We start from the raw sequence: 18,444 nt of genomic DNA on the forward strand, positions 1-18,444 counted from the left end.
CAATAATATGAACTAACCAGTACCCCCAGAGCTCGTGTCTCTAGCTGCATATGTAGCAGAAGATGGCCTAGTCGGCCATCATTGGAAAGAGAGGCCCCTTGGTCTTGTAAACTTTATATGACCCAGTACAGGGGAAGGCCAGGGCCAAGTAGTGGGAGTGGGTAGGTAGGGGAGCAGGGGGATGGTTTTAGGGGACTTTTGGGATAGCATTTGAAATGTAAATGAAGTAAACAACTAATAAAAAATTGGGAAAAAAAACCTTAAGTCACCAGGATTGCATAGAATGTCCCTTACACTCTGAGCCATCTATTTCAATCTTTAAACATAGCGTATTCTAAATAATGCACTTGGGCCAGTGTGTACTAAGGATACTCCAATCAGATCATCACCAAAACTGAGTTCCAGTTGTGCTCATTTCAAGAGCATGTATATTATTAGCTTTTTATTAGACCACTAGTAGCTTCCTGTATAAAAGCCAAGAAACTCCATATTTCACATGCTACTCTCTTACCTAAGTGTCCTTCTTGGCAGCAGTTACTGTGTTCAGCATGGAGAGAGGAAATCCAGATTTCGAGGGAAGTTAATATGATGCTATCTCACTTTCTTTGCTCACCCTACTTGAAATCAATGCAACATGCCTACAATAGTGAGTCGGTGATTAGCTGTAAAACAAGAGCTATTCATGAGATGACTCCCACCGAGTAGTATGATTGACAGTAAGCAGATAAGAAACCCCCACCAAAAAGGAAAAAGGTATTTCCTGAGGGGTTGCTTTAAAGTCTTCAGGTTTCGGGGAGATAGTTCCGTGAACAAATTATAAAGATCTGAAAAGCTTTCCATTTGTTCCAATTCACTCTAGTGCTCATTGTTGTCGGGCAATTGTTTTAGTTACTTTTCTGTTACTGTGTTAACACACTGGGACTAACGGCAATTTATGGTAGAAGATGGAATTTATTTTGGCCTATAGTTCCACAGGGGTGAGTCCGTCAAGGCAGAGTGGAGGTGGAGCAGCAGAAGCAGGAAGTATGGCAGCAAGAGCAGGAAGCAGAAAGCACACACTTGTAACCACAAGGACCACAAGTAGGACAAGACCTTAACTTCTCAGAGCCTATCCCCCACTGATGTGTACTTCCTCCAGCAAGACCACACCTCCCAAGACTCCCCAAACAGTCCACCAACTGGGAACCTACTGATAAAATGCCTGAGACTCTGGGGGAGGATTCTCATTCAAGCCACAACAGGACTTTGAAGAACAGACAAGAGAAAGAGCTAGCTGGGCAGCTATAGTTAGAACTATTTATAAAGAGATACATCTCCTGAAAGCTGCTATGCCCATTCATTTGGACCATTTTGGAGGATATAAGAAAATGCTTAGAAGACTAGACAAGTGACACCAGGATAAGAAGACCAGGAGGAGCCGGGTGTGGAGGCGCACACCTTTAATCCCAGCACTCGGGAGGCAGAGGCAGGTGGATTTCTGAGTTCGAGGCCAGCCTGGTCTACAAAGTGAGTTCCAGGACAGCCAGGGCTATACAGAGAAACCCTGTCTCAAAAAACAAACAAACAAACAAACAAACAAAAAAGACCAGGAGACAGTAATACTACACACATTTCCTCTGGGTACAACAGTATGAAATGGGTCTTAGAAGTAATCCATCCACAGAACACAGACTTGGAAACTGCTGTGCTAGTTAATTTCAGCTGTCAAGTAGACTGGATTAAGAACTACTTCCTGGACCTGAGGTGCCTGGTCGGTGGATAAAGGTACTTGCAGCATCAGCCTGATGACCCAAGTTCAATCCACGTAAAGTTAGAAGGAGAGAAGCAACTTCACAAAGTTGTCCTCTGGCTTACACACACACACACCCCACATGCACACATGCATACAGACACACATTCTCTCATGTGCTTACACTATAATTATTTTATTTATTATAATAAAAATTTTAAATTGAAGTATTTATGAGATTGTTTCTCTCCTTAGAGAGGTATTGAGGAGAGAAGAAACCCCCTGAATGTGATCTGGGGCTAGGACTGAATGAAGGGAGAAAGCACCAGCATAATCCTGTTTTCTGTGACCCCAGGGTCACAAGTTACTCCTGCCACCGTGGCTTTCCCATATTGATGGACTACATTCTTCTAAATTGTAAGGCAAAAATTATCCTTCCTTTCTTAAATTGTTTTTTTTTTTCTAGATATTTGGTCCCAGACAGGAGAAGGATAACTAATATGCTCTTAGTTGTTTTCTTTGGGCTGGTTGGTACAAAGGTCTTAAGAAGTAAGAGACACACCCTGGGTAAGAAGTTCAGTACCACCAGAAGTCAGACCAGTGTGCACTGAAATGAGAAAGTAAACAGGGACGAGGCCTGAGCCAAGGGTCGCATCAAGCTTTCTCTCCATAGATGCCAGTCAGGCAGCCAAGCAAAATTAAAGCTGCTTGGCACAGAACCAGACAACCTGAGTTCAATCCCCCAGACCGACATGGTGAAAAGAGAGAACCCTCTCTAGCAAGCGTCCTCTGATCTCTACATATACACCATGGCATGCATGAACCGACAAACACACACAAATGAAATAAATGCAATATATATATGTATACATACATACATACATACATACATATATATCCTCCAATCTGAGTTCCATGGCTCATTGAAACAGTGGTTTCTACTGTTACTGTCTGGAAACTTGATTTTCTCCTATTTAGGTTTGTTTTCATTTCAGCCTATTTTATTCTTTTTTTTCCTTTTTCTTTCTTTTGTTTTCAGATGTTTCTTCATTTTCTAATGATTGAGAGCAAGAAAGGGTGTGCAATGAGGCAGGTGGGGAGGTGGGGAAGTGGGGAGGAGTTGGGAGAATGAGAAACCATATATCCTAAGTGAGGAAACCCTATCTCAAAAGAACACACATGGTATTCACTCATTGATAACTGGACATTAGCCCAAAAGCTCCAAATTATCAAATACAATTCACAGACCACTTAATATATTTTGATGTATCAAATGCAAAGACCCTGTGTACTGAAGTCCCCAGTCCATGTTCCTGGGGCCATAGGTACTCATATTCGGCTCTTACCACCCTTTGGCAAGGTAGTAAGAGCTATACTTTCTTTGTTAGGAGAGTTTTAGTACCTTAGCAGGACCAAGAGGGTAATCCATTTTAAAAGGTTAAGTCACTTGGAGCTGTACCAGGTACCAACACGGGCCTCTTTGTCCTCAACTGTTTGAGTTGGCTGTGTGGCTGAATGATGGTTAGTTGTTCCTGCAGACCTCTCATTGGTTTGATCAATGGTCCATTTATTTGCATCTCAATCTTGTTGCGGGATCTCTATTCATTTGGGGGGTATTTGTTCATTTTGAGAGCATTTGTTTGCTAGCATTTGACCTTTCTGTCCTGCTACTCCTCAAGTGTCTAAATTCAGTGAGGTTTCTAACTTTTCTCTTGTTCACTGCAACCTTGCCCTTTTAGTTTAGAAACTTTATGAGGCCTTGATCATAAAGATGCCAAAAATAAAAGGCACATGTTCCCCTGTCCCCAAGCTGAGCAGGAGAGAGGTGTCAAGGGAACTCCCCAGGATGTGAAATGGCCTCAAAGGGAACTCCAAACAACATCCATCATTCTTAGCTTGCTCGGCTGGGAAGATAACCCAGAAAAGGCAAGGGATAGCCTTGCTTTCCCTCATGGACCACTCACGTGAAGTACAAACCAAGATGAGGTAGGAAGAGCTGACCTTGGAGGAAGAACTGAGGGAGTTGATACCATGAGGCATACAGGAATCTGACCCAAAATACAGATACCATGGAAGCTTGAAATTAAAATAGAAAAAAGATGGAAAGAAACTTTAGAAATGGCAACAGAAATTCAAGGAAGAAGAAAATATTTGGAGAAAAAAAGCAAAAAACATCCTTTAATATTCCAGCTGGTTGAGTGTTTGATAATTATAGTAATACCATATGTATAATTGACAAGAAGGATGGGGCAGACAGACACAGGGACTAAAAATTGCACAAGATTTACTCATTCGCCAAGGAGGTCTCTATCATTCAATTACTTCCAAGCTGGGGTAGTTATAGGGCAGAAAAGGAAAGGGATAGATAGCCAATAGGAATTTTTTCCTATTGGCTTCATACTCCAATATTCTAGGAGTAGTTAGGGAACTAGGGTATGTGATAAGTTAAAAACTGAGAGACTAAAAGCGGTCAAGGGCACCACAAGAAAACCCACAGAATCAACTATTCTAGACTCATAGAGGCTCACAGAAACTACTAAACCACCAACCAGAGAGCATACATGGGGCAGACCTGGATCTTCTCCACCTATGTTCCAGTTGTGCAGTTTGCTCTTCTTGTGGGACTCCTAAGAGTGGGAGCAAGGTCTGTCTCTGAAGCTTGTGCCTGTTTTGGGACCCTTTCCTCCCAGTGGGTTGGCTCATCCAGCCTTGATATGAGGGAAGGTCTTACTGCAACTTGATATGCCATGCTTGGTTGGTATCCTTAGGAGGCCTGCCTTTTCCGAAGGGAAACAGAGGAAGAGGAGATGGGGGTGGGGGAAGAAGGGAAGATGGCGGAGGAGGGAATGGGAAGAGAGGAGTGAGGAAAAACTGTGGTCTGGATGTAAAATATTAAGTAATTATTAATTTTTAAAAAAAATCTCCCCCAACTTGGGGAAAAGCACGGCCAGCCCTTTAAAGAAGGTTGATAGGGCCAGAATCTAGAAAAACAAGTTACTTAAGAACTCGGCATTGTTTAACTAAGATAGAGATGTTTTTTAATGGTCTGACCATGAATAAAACAACACGGTACTATTTTAAAAATTAGAAATACTTAAAATTCTTAAATTGTCCTTTGCTTGTTTTTGGACAGCAGAAGTCCTGACCAACAAAACTAAAGATGGTGACTGGGGAGCTGGAGAGACAGTGTAGCAGTTGGTACATACTGCTCTTCTAGGAAACCCAAGTTCATGTCTCAGGAGACTCATAACCACCTGTCACTCCAGCTCCAGGGGATCTGATGCATTCTTCTACCCTTTACACTGGTATCCACACCCCACACACCCCCAGCCCACACACAGACACATAATTAAAAAAAAGTATTTTTAAATATTATGAATGAACATCCCCCATTATAATTTAAACATCTAAGAGAAAAATAATACAATTGTTAGTTTTCTTGCTGGGTGTGGGTAGATGCATATGTCTTTAATTCTAGCACTTGAGAGGTAACCGCAAGTGGATCTCTGTGAGCTTGAGCCCAGCCTGAGCTACATGGTGAGTTTCAGGATAGGCAGGACTACATAATGAGATCCTATGTCGGGGGGGGGGGGAGCAAAAGAAATTTACGAGAGGGTTTTTTTTTTCTAATACACCAGAAATGTTCAAAGACTTTAAATCAATAATGAATATTTGAAACTTAGAGGTTGTGTCAGATCTGACGCACACCTTTTTCGGGCCTTTATTATCAGCTTCCCTTGTCTCTTCCTCCTTTTGTCTCACCTTCATTTTCCCTTCGCTGTTAATCCTAAGCAGAACAGAGTTGTGCATCAAAAGAAAAGATTGGTGTGGTCCTTTTAAAGATAAAGGCTAGAGGGAAAGAGATCTGTACCCTGGGTAAAACTGAGCTAAAAACTTTGATTATGGGATTTTCTAAGTCATCTAAGAGCTTGCTTTTTAATTAATTCTTAAAGGCTGTATAGAAAGCACTGGATTTCATCAAGGCATTTTCAGATTTATGTGTCACTGCACTTTGTTTGAACTCACCTGCTGCCTACCACCTACCATCTTCCTTCATGCTTCTGGTTCCTCCCCACTCCTGCCGCTCACCTTCTTTGGTGGCTTAAATGAGGAGTGCCCTCAAATACAGGCTTGCTGTATTTGAACCACAGTTGGTACTGTTTGGTGAGGTTATGGAACTTTTAGGGTGTGGATCCTTGCTGGACGAAGTGCATCGCTGGTGTTAGGCTTTGAGGGTTCACAGAGTCACCACATTTCTTACTTGTTTTCTCTACTTTATTTGTATAATCCGATGTGATACCCCAGCTTCATCCTCTGGCCACTTGCTGCTATGCCTTCTTCACCATTATGAAATCCGCTTCTGGAACCAAAAGCCCAAATAAGCTATCCCTTCTATAAGGTGCTTTGGGTCATGGTATTCTAGTACAGCAAGAGAAAAGTGACTAATCTACTTCCCTTCAGCCAGCCAGTTCCAATTTCTGTTTCCATGTCACATGGACTCCCTCACACTCTTATCTCATGCCTTAAGATCTCCCACTCCCCTTTCCTGATCCCTTTCTAGGTTCATGACCCCACCCCCCAGAAACACTTTTAAATCTAGTTCATCCTTATGACAGAAAACACGGTATTTTCCTAAGTCTTTAATTATTTTACTTGACAGAATGATTTCAGTTCTATCCATTTTCTGCAACTATCATGATTATCATTTATGTTTGGATAAGATTCCATTGTGTATGTGTATACCATATATTGTATACCCATTCATCTGTTGGATTCTGTGGGAATCTAGGCTGATTCTATTTCTTCTTCCTTGACTATGATAAATAAAGTGCCAATAAACAAGCCAGTGTCTCTATAGTGTATTGCTTAAGAATCCTTTTGGGCATATGCCCAAGATGGTCAATCTGGATTTCTTTTCTTTATAAAGTTTTTAAAAAACAAACAAACAAAAACAGATTGTGTAAAAGAAAAACATTTTTAAAAATCCAAATAGCAATGAAGTTTACTTAAGACTTACAACCTCGGGGCTGGTGAGATGGCTCAGTGGGTAAGAGCACCCGACAGCTCTTCTGAAGGTCCAAAGTTCAAATCCCAGCAACCACATGGTGGCTCACAACCACCCGTAACAAGATCTGACTCCCTCTTCTGGAATGTCTGAAGACAGCTACAGTGTACTTACATATAATAAATAAATAAATTAAAAAAAAAAAGACTTACAACCTCAACCACAAAGAAGGGGGGGGCTTATCTTATTTCATTCTGTGATTAAATTCTTTTTGTTTTGTCTTATGACTAAGTTTGAACCTAAAGGTTATGTCATCTTTCTTCTATCAGTATATATGCTTTCCTACATCATCCTCGCAGATCCCATTATGTGGCATGTTTATAGGACCAAGTCCCCCACATAAGCATGGGTTCAGATTGGCTAACAGGTGAGCAAATGCTCATGTAAACCTACTTCAAATCCTTTCCATTCACAGCACTTAAGCAAATCGAACAAGTTAATTTAAATTTCAAATCGAAATGTCTAGGCTGAGACTGTCAAGATCTTTTTCTTTTGTTATTATTCTGCATATAAGATAAGATATAAGTATTACTTTACCATTGCTGTGATAAAACACACGACCAAAAACAAATTAGGAAGGAAAGATTGTATTTGGGATTAAGGGTGGGGGGGGGGNGAGTCCATAAGTGGTGGGGAGGCATGGCAGCAGTGGCCAGGGCAGGAAGTTAAGAGCTCACATCTTCAACTGCAGTCAGGAAGAAGCAGGGAAAGCAAGCTGGAAGTGGGGGCAAGGCCATAAACCCTTAAAGCCCATGCTTAGTGATATACTTTCCCCAACAAGGCTGCATCTCCCCCATGAACTGTCCAAACAGTACCACCAAATAGGGACTAAGTGCTCTATTAACTAATATTCATGGTATATTTTGTCCTGAATTTAAAAAAAAAAAAAAAAAAAACCACCAAAGCGTATATGATGTCCATATGTTCTATATTTCTGGCATTTTATTAAAATATGGAGTTATTTTGCTTTATAATAAAATGTTCTTTCTCAATTTGGAATCTTGTTTTAAAAAATAAAATGTGATAGGAACCATCAAGTATAAAAAAGTTACAGGTTAAGAACATATATTTAGTTAAGACTGTTAAAGGTACAAAGGAAAGATTTTTTACGTGAGAAAGTAATTTATATGATAAAATACAAATTTGTCTTAAAGTAAAAAAAAAATTCTCCAAAAGAAGGATGAAGACAAAAATAGAAGTTTAAAGTTAACTGAAAAATAAAACTTAAAGATAATGCTATATGATCAATTTGCCATAATGAAAGGTTATTAAAATATCCTTTAGGGCAGTGATTCTTAACCTTCCTAATGCTGCAACCCTTTAATACAGTTCCTCAGGTTATGGTGATCCCCAACCATAAACTTAGTTTTGTTACTACTTTATAACTGTAATTTCCTACTGTTATGCATCATAAAATAAATATCTGTGATCTTTGGCAACTCCTGTGAAAGGATCATTCAACTCCCCAAAGGTGTCATGACCCACAGTTTGAGAATTTAGGATTCTGGCCACTACTTTACATCAAAACTCAGGACACTGACTTTACACAGTAACAAGGTTTTACATTTACATACATAAATGGCTTCAAATGCAAGGGCTCAATATTGTGTCCCTTTATTGAATGAGCCATTGGAAATTTTGAAATTAGATTTTATCCATATTTCTCCACATTAGATATAAGTATGCCTTAATATTAAAATGTTCTGCCTTTCCTTTGGATTAAAAGCTCCTTTCTTGTCAGAAACCCACCATCCTAATATTACAGAAAAAAATCCATTAGCAAGCATCGTTCCAGCTTGAGACATCCCTGGTAATTGCATGGTGACTGTGGCTTTCACTGTAGTGAACAAATATTTAAATCTGTTTGTTTAGCTGGGTCTATTTTATAGGATTTTTCACTTAGCCTATGATTTTTCAAGTCACAGCACTATGAAGAAATCAATTCTCAAAATTGACTAATACTTTTAGCTTTTTAGTCCAAAATCTACTCATCAGTTATCCTGTCTAAATCTGATTATATTTGCAAAATATCAATTATCTGTTTATAAAAATAATTGCTGGACACTACAAAAATAGACAAAGAATTGTGTAAGTCCCTTGTTAGAGGGAGACATTATATGCCATTATAATGCTTTTTCAAGTAATAGCTGGAGTGGAGAGATGGCTCACAGCACTTTCTGCAATGTGGTGGTTTAAATAAGAATGGTACCCTTATATGTTTGATTACTTGGTCCCCAGGTGATGGAACTATTTGGAAGAGAGTAGGAGCTGTGGTCTTGTTAAAGAATGTATGATACCTTAAGGTTTCAAAAGATCTATGCCACACCCAGTGTGCTCTTGGCCTTCTACTCCAAACAGCTCTCGGCTATTCCTGCCACCATGCCTTTGATCTATCATCGTGTATTCTCACTATATGGAACCATAAGCAATTAAGTACTTTATGTTTCTTGTACGTGGTGTTTTATCACAGCAATAGAAAAGGAAGCAATGCTCTGGTCTTCCAGAGGACCCCAGTTTGTTCCTAGCATCCACATGCTGACTAACAATTCTAACTCCAGTTTCAGGGGATCCAGTGCCCTATTTTTTGCCTCTGTGAGTGCTACATGCACATTGTCCACAGATATATATGCAGGCCGGACATTGACACACATAAAATAATAGTAAACAAATCTTCTTTAAAAATCAGAAAGGCCATAACTGAAGATTCAGAATCAGCTGCCAGAATTATTCCATAGTATATATACTAAGGAAAGATGGTAACTAAATTAATGAGACCTAAAACCAATGACTTTGTGAATCAAAGTCTCCGTTAAGCACCAGTTATAGTCGCTCTCTCATGCACTTCCTCCAGTCCAACAAAAACATAAGAGCTCTTAGATTTATATTTTTCATCTGAAACCTGTGGCAGATCCTTCTGAGGGTGCATCTATATATAACTCCAGTTCTGGGGTATCTGATGCCTTCTTCTGACTTCCATGAGCACCTGCACACATGTGAGTATACACACACATATATATTCATATACATACATATACATATTATACATATATATATACATGTACATATTATACATATATACACATATGAGTATGCACACATACACACATACTAATAAAAAATCAAAATGTTAAAGAAAAGCTGGGTGTTATTCATTTTCAACTACATCAACAATGAAAAGCCCTGTTACTAAACTTGAAATTCCTTTAACATATCTACAACCTCTTTTGCTTTTAAAACACATTTCTTATATATTTTTATATTTAGAACTTTTAAAAAATATTTGAGATTTTCAATGATACACTTACTGAAAGCAGAGAAATATGTCAGTCTTGCTTTTAGTAAAACTATAAGTGAAGTTAATATTATTATATCCTTCCATTATTCATGTTTCTGTTATGATTTCTTGCATACCTAAACACTCTACTCTGCTTAAATTAAGTCTTCATGTTTGAAATTTTAAAATTTCTCATTGCCTTCCTAAAGACGGTCGCTAATCAGTATAATTTAGATAAATCTTCACTTTTTAGATCGACAAAGACCCACTTTAAATCTTCTCAAAGAACTCCATTTGGGGAAACCTTTTATCTTGTAGATCCAAATTCTTTTTTTCTATTATATAATTTCTTTATTTATATTTCAAATGCTATCCTGAAAGTTCCCTATGCCATCCCCCAGCCCTGTTCCCCTACCCACCCACTTCCACTTCTTGGCCCTGGCATTCCCCTGTACTAGGTCATATAAAGTTTGCAAGATCAAGGGGCCTCTCTTCCCAATGATGGCCGAATAGGCCACCTTCTGCTACATATGCAGCTAGAGACACAAGTTCTGGGGGGTACTGGTTAGTTCATATTGTTGTTCCACCTATAGGGTTGCAGACCCCTTCAGCTCCTTGGGTACTTTCTCTAGATCCTCCATTGGGGGTCCTGTGTTCCATCCAATAGCTGACTGTGAGCATCCACTTCTGTGTTTGCCAGGCACTGGCATAGCCTCACATGAGACAGCTATATCAAGGCCCTTTCAGCAAAATCTTGCTTGCATATGCAATAGTGTCTGGGTTTGGTGGCTGATTATGGGATGGATCCCCGGGTGGGGTAGTCTCTGGATGGTTCATCCTTTCGACTTAGCTCCAAACTTTGACTCTGTAACTCCTTCCATGGGTATTTTGTTCCCTATTCTAAGGAGGAATGAAGTATCCACGCATTGGTATTCCTTCTTGATTTTCTTGTGTTTTGCAAATTGTATCTTGGGTACTCTAAGTTTCTGAGCTAATATCCACTTATCAGTGAGTGCATCAAGTGACTTCTTTTGTGATTGGGTTACCTCACTAAGGATGATATCCTCCAGATACATCCATTTGCCCAAGAATTTCATAAATTCATTGTTTTTAATAGCAGAGTAGTACTCCATTGTGTAAATGTACCACAGTTTCTGGATCCATTCTTCTGTTGAGGGACATCTGGGTTCTTTCCAGCTTCTGGCTATTATAAATAAGGCTGCTATGAACATAGGGGAGCATATGTCCTTATTACAAGTTGGAACATCTTCTGGATATATGCCCAGGAGAGGTATTGCTGGATCTTCCTGTAGAACAATGTCCAATTTTCTGAGGAACCGCCAGACTGATTTCCAGAGTGGTTGTACAAGTTTGCAATCCCACCAGCAATGAAGGAGTGTTCCTCTTTCTCCACAACCTCACCAGCATCTGCTGTCACCCAAATTTTTGATCTTAGCCATTCTGATTGGTGTGAGGTGGAATCTTAAGGTTTTTTTGATTTGCATTTCCCTGATGATTAAGGATGTTGAACATTTTTTCAGGTGCTTCTCAGCCCTCAGTTGAGAATTATTTGGTTAGCTCTGCACCCCATTTTTTAATGGGGTTATTTGAATTTCTGGAGTCCAGCTCCTTGAGCTCTTTGTATATATTGGATATTAGTCCCCTATCAGATTTAAGATTGGTAAAAATCCTTTCCCAATCTGTTGGTGGCCTTTTTGTCTTATTGACAGTGTCTTTTGCCTTACAGAAACTTTGCAATTTTATGAGGTCCCATTTGTCAATTCTTGGTTTTATGGCACAAGTCATTGCTGTTCTGTTTAGGAATTTTCCCCTATGCCCATATCTTTGAGGCTTTCCCCCACTTTCTCCTCCATACATTTCAGTGTCTCTGGTTTTATGTGGAGTTCTTTGATCCACTTAGACTTGAGCTTTGTACAAGGAGATAAGAATTTGCATTCTTCTACATGATAACTGCCAGTTGTGCCAGCACCATTTGTTGAAAATGCTGTCTTTTTTCCACTGGATGGTTTTAGCTCCCTTGTCAAAGATCAAGTGACCATAGGTGTTTGGATTCATTTCTGGGTCTTGAATTCTATTCCATTGATCTACCTGTCTGTCGCTATACCGTAGATCCAAATTCTTAAAGCAACAGAAATAATATTAAATGGGTTAAATAAATTCAATTACTATATTCCTGAGATACTGGAAGTGTTAGCATGTAATAAATTCCTACATAGAATAGTTAGCCTCTTAACACTCCATGTGATCTGCCTTGGAAATACCTCCTAGAAACTCTGCAATAGGGTACCTAACCACACCTGCTGCACAAAAATTTATAGGACTAAATAGATAGACTCAAATTTCAGATGTACATGCTACTATCAGGCCTGAAAGGCTCTGGAAGGCCTGTGGAATACTCAGAAATCTGACCACTTCAGAACAACTTGAGCTCTATCAACTCTTGTTAGATAAACAAACAAACAAAAAAATTGGGAGTTGGCTCTTTTTTTATCAAAATAATACAAAGCATTCATTCTCCAATGGCAGCAACCTTCATGATTTTTTAAATCAATATTAGAAAATGCTAGAGCCAAAGAAATAATCACAAAGATATAGAAGCCAGAGTAAGAATTTCAGAACAGAAACAATACTCTATATACATTTATAAACCTAAATTATTCACAATAAAAAATAAGAAATAGAAATAATAATTTGAAAAGTAAATAAATTATAACTTGAAAGATTATATTGTAAGAGTCCTTGTTTATAAATTACCTGTATCCCACAATGAAGTTAGTCTGAATTTTTAAAATAAGTAAATAATACTCTTATTTTCCATTGAGAAGCAGATAGGCAATAGAAAAATGCTCCAACTGGGGTACCATTCCCCCTCCTGGTCGTGAAATGAGGAGCAAGACTTGGCTATCTCCATAAAATCAGTGGAATTTTGGTTAGTTACAAACCTATTCCTAATAATAATTAGTCACTAATAATATTTCATACATGAAAAACAGATTTCATTAGAAAAAATTCAAAGCAGTACACTGTTACTTATCTAGTTTCTTCTGTAATATAATATCCATTGATTTTCTTAAACTGGAATCTCACTCAATGGCAAAATAATGAGATGAATGAAATCATTAATTTACAAATAAGAGTTACAATAATTCAGACATTAAAGACCAGTCTTTTGTAGAATTGGAACTCACTACTCTATATGAGATTATAATGATGTGGTCAAACCAGCCAAATGAAGACAGAGTCAAAAGGTGATTATTAGAGCAGAAGAGATGTCTCTGTGGGGATAAGCCCTTGATGTGTAAGCATAAGGTAGGCCCTGAGCTCAGATCCCAGAACCCAAGCCAAAAGCTGAGTGTGGTAATGCCCATGCCTGCAACCCCAGCACTGACATGGATGTGGAGACAGGAAGAGTCCTGGGGCTGTGTTGGCTACACAGGGTTCAATGAATGACTTTTATCTCAAAGGGGTAAAAATAGTGATGTCCTTCTTTGGCTTCCATGTCCACACAGGCACATGTATACTCAGACACACCACACATAAACCACACAAACACACGTGGTAGGGGAGGGAGGAATGGAGGCTGGGAGAGACAATATAATTATTTCAAGTATTTTAAGCTAGATTTCTACATTTGGATTGAAATACTCGTGCGTTTGTTTGGTGTGTGTGTGTGTGTGTGTGTGTGTGTGTGTGTGTGTGTGTGTGTGTGTGTGTGTGTGTGTGTGTGTGTGTGTGTGTGTGTGTTTGTGTGTGTGTGTGTGTGTGTGTGTGTTGTTTTGTTTTATGTGCATGCAGAGTAGTGAAACACCTTACGTGGGTTCTGAGAATTGAACTCAGGTCTTCTGTCAGTGCAGCAAGCACTCTTGACCACGGAGTCATTGCTCCAGTCCCTAGATAGAATGTGTAATAAAATACAAATATCTATAGAAACAGTGAAACACACCTTCTAGTTAAAGAGTCTAACAATACACAGAATTCCTTGGGTTAACATGATTATTTTCTCTCTTCTGTTACTTGTGCTTCATTGGCCAAACTGTGTGCTTGATTGCTTTAATCTTACCTATAATGTTTATATTACATACCCATGTAAGTGTTACATCAGATACCAAAGAAAGAAAAGCAAAACTGAACTTCAGACCCAGATGGTGATGGCTAATAGTGTCAATTAATGACTTTAATAACGACATTTTGTCCTAAAATCAGCTCTCCCACTCTATCAGCCAATCTTTGTCAGATTCTAGGAATAAGGTTTTCTAGCAACCTGGGTCATAAAACAACATTTCCCCTTTCCATGCACAAAATGTGGTACTCTCCCAACAAGAGGGGTTGTGATATAAAATTTCCAAAAAAAAAGCTGCAGCTGTTTTGAAAACGTGACAGTCATTTAATGGATTGGAACTTTGTGACTATTGGAAAGTTGGTGCAAGGCAGACCTGGAGCTAAGACGACTTTGTTTTCTCTCTAATCCCCTTAATAGCTATTTATTGCCCACCTCTGTATCTGCTGTAACATCCTTTTACCTATCAGGAAAATCCTTTAGGATGCATTACTTTAGGAAGCCACTATCTCCCAGCAATCTCAAAGCTAAGAGTATAGCCAGATACCATCTGGTACCCAAAACAACTATTTCCCTGCTTGGCTGTAACCCACCTATCTGATGGACTCACCAGATAAATGCCTTGATTTATGGGTTTCTTTTGTTCTGAGGCTATAATAAATTCATATAATAGCTTACCTACCTGAAAATACCATTCATGTTAACCTGAATTCATGTTCCCATGCCATGGTCACTAATATTTGGCTCAGAATAATCTATCACTACCCACTTTAAGGTGAGGGCTGTTTTACATCTACAGACTTAGGAAACTCAACATAAACTTTTGGAAATTCATAAGTCAATTCTGGCATGAACCAGTTTCTTGAGAGGCATAGGCAGGGGGATCTGTTGAACCAAGGGATTTGAGGTCACTCTGGGAAACAAGGAGACATCATAAAAATATGCAATGAAGCTATACCTGAATTTCTACTCCTCACCAACCTGTGGGATAATGGCTATTTTGGTATCATTGTTCTGGGAAAACAGGTAGCAATACAAGAGTCTAACGGGAAAACACATCAACTGAGAACAGTACAATGTGAGTCTCTTTTGAAATGCACATGGAACCTTTCCAAGTAGATTTTTAATGAAAGGGAAAGTTGGCTTTAGAAGCTTCAACAGACTCTGGTCACCCAGCACTTAGAGCTACCATTTTCCATCAGTCAAAATGAACAATGTATATCTCACAGAAGACCCTGTGAGGGAACAAAGAAACTCACTCAGGTGGCAGATGGAGGAGAATCTTCCAGGCATTCATAACCCCAGGCTCTGCTAGCCCTTCAGACTGAAGGGAAATCTGAGATCAGCTCACAATTATTAAAGATTTACACTATAAATAGCCTTCTCCCTTCACTAAATCCACATTTACCGAAAGAATCAAAAGGACCAAAGCTGCACAAGAATGGAACCCCATCATTGCCATCTTCAGCTGGGGCCATGCATTTAAGGCCATGGTTCTCAACCTTCCTAACGCTATGACCCTTTAATGCAGTTCCTCCTGTTGTGGTGAACCCCAACCATAACAGTATTTTCGTTGCTGCTGAATAATTGTAATAGATCACAATGTAAATATCTAATGTGTAGGATATCTGCTATGCAACTCTTGTGAAAGGGTCCATTGATCCCAAAGGGTTGTGACCCACAGGTTGAGAACCACTGATTGAAAGGCTTTCCAAAGGACCCGTGGTCATAAAATAAAATGGTATATGAACAATGTTGAAAAATCAGTTTTGTCTCAATTTCCCCACAAATGCTGTCCCTTCTGAGAGGGCTTTGACTTAGCTATGGATGGTCTCTTAGCCAGCAACCCCCCTTTCTTTGCTGGTAACAGAATGCCTTAGATTTGGTGTGCTGGTTAGTTTTTGTCACCCTGACACAAACTAGAGTCACCTGGGAAGGGAGAAGCTCAACTGAGGAACTATGTTCATCAGATTGGCCCATAGGGACTTTTTTTTTGATTAATGGTTAATGTGGGAGGGCCCAGTCAGTCCCCTATGACCAGTGCTATCCCTGGACAGATGGTCCTAATTATGTAAGAAAATAACCTGAGTAAACCATGAAGAAAAAGCCAGTGGGCAATGTTCCTCGGGGGTATTTGTATCAGTACCTGCCTCCCAGTTTCCTGTCTTGGCTTCAGGAGATAGAAGTCAAATAAACTCTTTTGTCCCCAACTTGGTTTTATTCAGTATTTTATAATAGCAACAGAATGCAAACTGGCTATTGGGGTCACTTTAAAAGTATGGAAATCTACCTCTTACAGATCTCAGGAATAGCTAGGGTATACAAGACGGAAGTGAGGGTTTGTTTCTCATAGACTGACTTCTAATTGGGTCCTCACATGGCAGGAAGGGAAGATACAAATTCTGTGTCCTACCATGGCAGAAGATAAGAAAGGTAAGTGCCATTAGAGTGTCCCTTCACCTTTGCCAGAGAATACTAAGAGTATTGCATAGACCCTGCCTCTTAATGCCATTATGCTGGGACTTTAAGTTCCCCCATTTAAATTCAAACCACTTTCCTACCTCTCCTTCCACAAGTGTCCATTTCCATAATTCAGAGGTAGGCATATTTCTCTGGATTCCCAAGTACTTATTTTTTACATAACATTTATATATTCTGTATGTTTCTGAATGTATATATATATATATGTGATTATGTAGATGTACATGCGTTCACAAGGCCTCCATGTCAAGGCATGGGGAGGGGGGCAGAGAACAACTTGTGAGAGTCAGTTCTCTCCTTCTATCATTGGGTTCCTGGTCTCAGTCTCAAGTTGACAGACTTGGCATCAGGCACCTTTTCCCAGTAAGTCAATTCTCCTGCCCCAGATTTCCTGATTTTATTTTTGATGATGCTATGGATAAATGAGATTGGGAAAAGACATGGTGGTCAGCGTAGGGCCACTTGCTCACAACTGTCTGTAATTCCAGTACCAGAGGAGCTACAACACTCTCCTAGTCTTCTAGATCCAGATCTAGATCCAGAGGTTCCAGCACTCTTTAGTTACTGCATAGATATGATACACATACTGTAGTGGTTTGGATAAGAATGTGAGTTTAAGGTCAGCCTATTTCCACATATATATTGAGTTCCAAGATAACTGTGGTTACATAGCAAGAGCTTACTTCAAAATCATGATGATGGTAATGGTGATGGTGATGGTGATGGTGATGGTGATGGTGATGGTGATGATGTAAGTATGCAGAGAACAAACAAAAAGGGGAATGTACAGAAAACACAAAGGGACATTGGACATTTTAGATGTTTTCAAGAATGATTCTATTTAGACAATGACACTTGTACAAAATTTGAAGAAATTAAGGGGACAGAAATAGCAGACCCTTGGGAAGAAATGTGCTTAGCAGATTGGAAATCGAATATACTGGCCCTGGGGTAAAGAATGTTTGACTGGTTGAAGGATCAGCAAGGAGGTGAACACTGGGGAGTGAATAAAATGAGCCGAATAGCAGGGAGAGGGTTCCAGCTATGAGAATACCATGCTCAATTCTACAGGTCATTGTGATGTTTGTATATACTCAGCCCAGGGAATGGCACCATCAGGAGGTGTGGCCTTGTTGGAGTAGGCATGTCACTGTGGGTGTGGGCTTTAATACCCTTGCCCTAGCTGCCTGGGAGCCAGTATTCTGCTAGCAGCCTTCAGATGAAGATGTAGAACTCTCAGCTCCTCCTGCACCATGCCTGCCTGGATGCTGCCATGTTCCTGCCTTGATGATACTGGACTGAATCTCTGAACCTGTAAACCAGCCCCAATTGAATGTTGTCCTTTATAAGGCTTGCCTTGGTCATGGTGTCTCTTCACAGCAGTAAAACCCTAACTAAGACAGCCACCACAAATGTGTTCTTTTATTCCCTGGGGATGGTCATATGTAATGACACAATGTAACTTCCAATAAGAGGCACACTGGCTGCTATATTGAGAATCAAATTTAAGGAAAAATGGCAGAAAAAGAAATCCATTTAGATGGTTGGTACAATGATCCAGAAAAGGATTGTGATGTTTACCACCGAGGTGGTAGTCAAGGAGCTAATGAGAAGAGATACTAGAGAGATGGCTCAGTGGTTAGCAGCACATATTGCACTTCCAGAGGAGTTTGGCTCCTGGCACTCATGTCAGGCTGCGCACAACTGTGTTTAACTACAGCTCTATGGGGTCAGATACTTCTAGACACTTTGAGTACCTGCAATCACACACACACACACACACACACACACACACACACACACACACACACACACAC

The sequence above is a fragment of the Mus pahari genome, chromosome X (genome assembly GCF_900095145.1).
Source record: "Mus pahari chromosome X, PAHARI_EIJ_v1.1, whole genome shotgun sequence".
Taxonomy (NCBI): domain Eukaryota; kingdom Metazoa; phylum Chordata; class Mammalia; order Rodentia; family Muridae; genus Mus; species Mus pahari.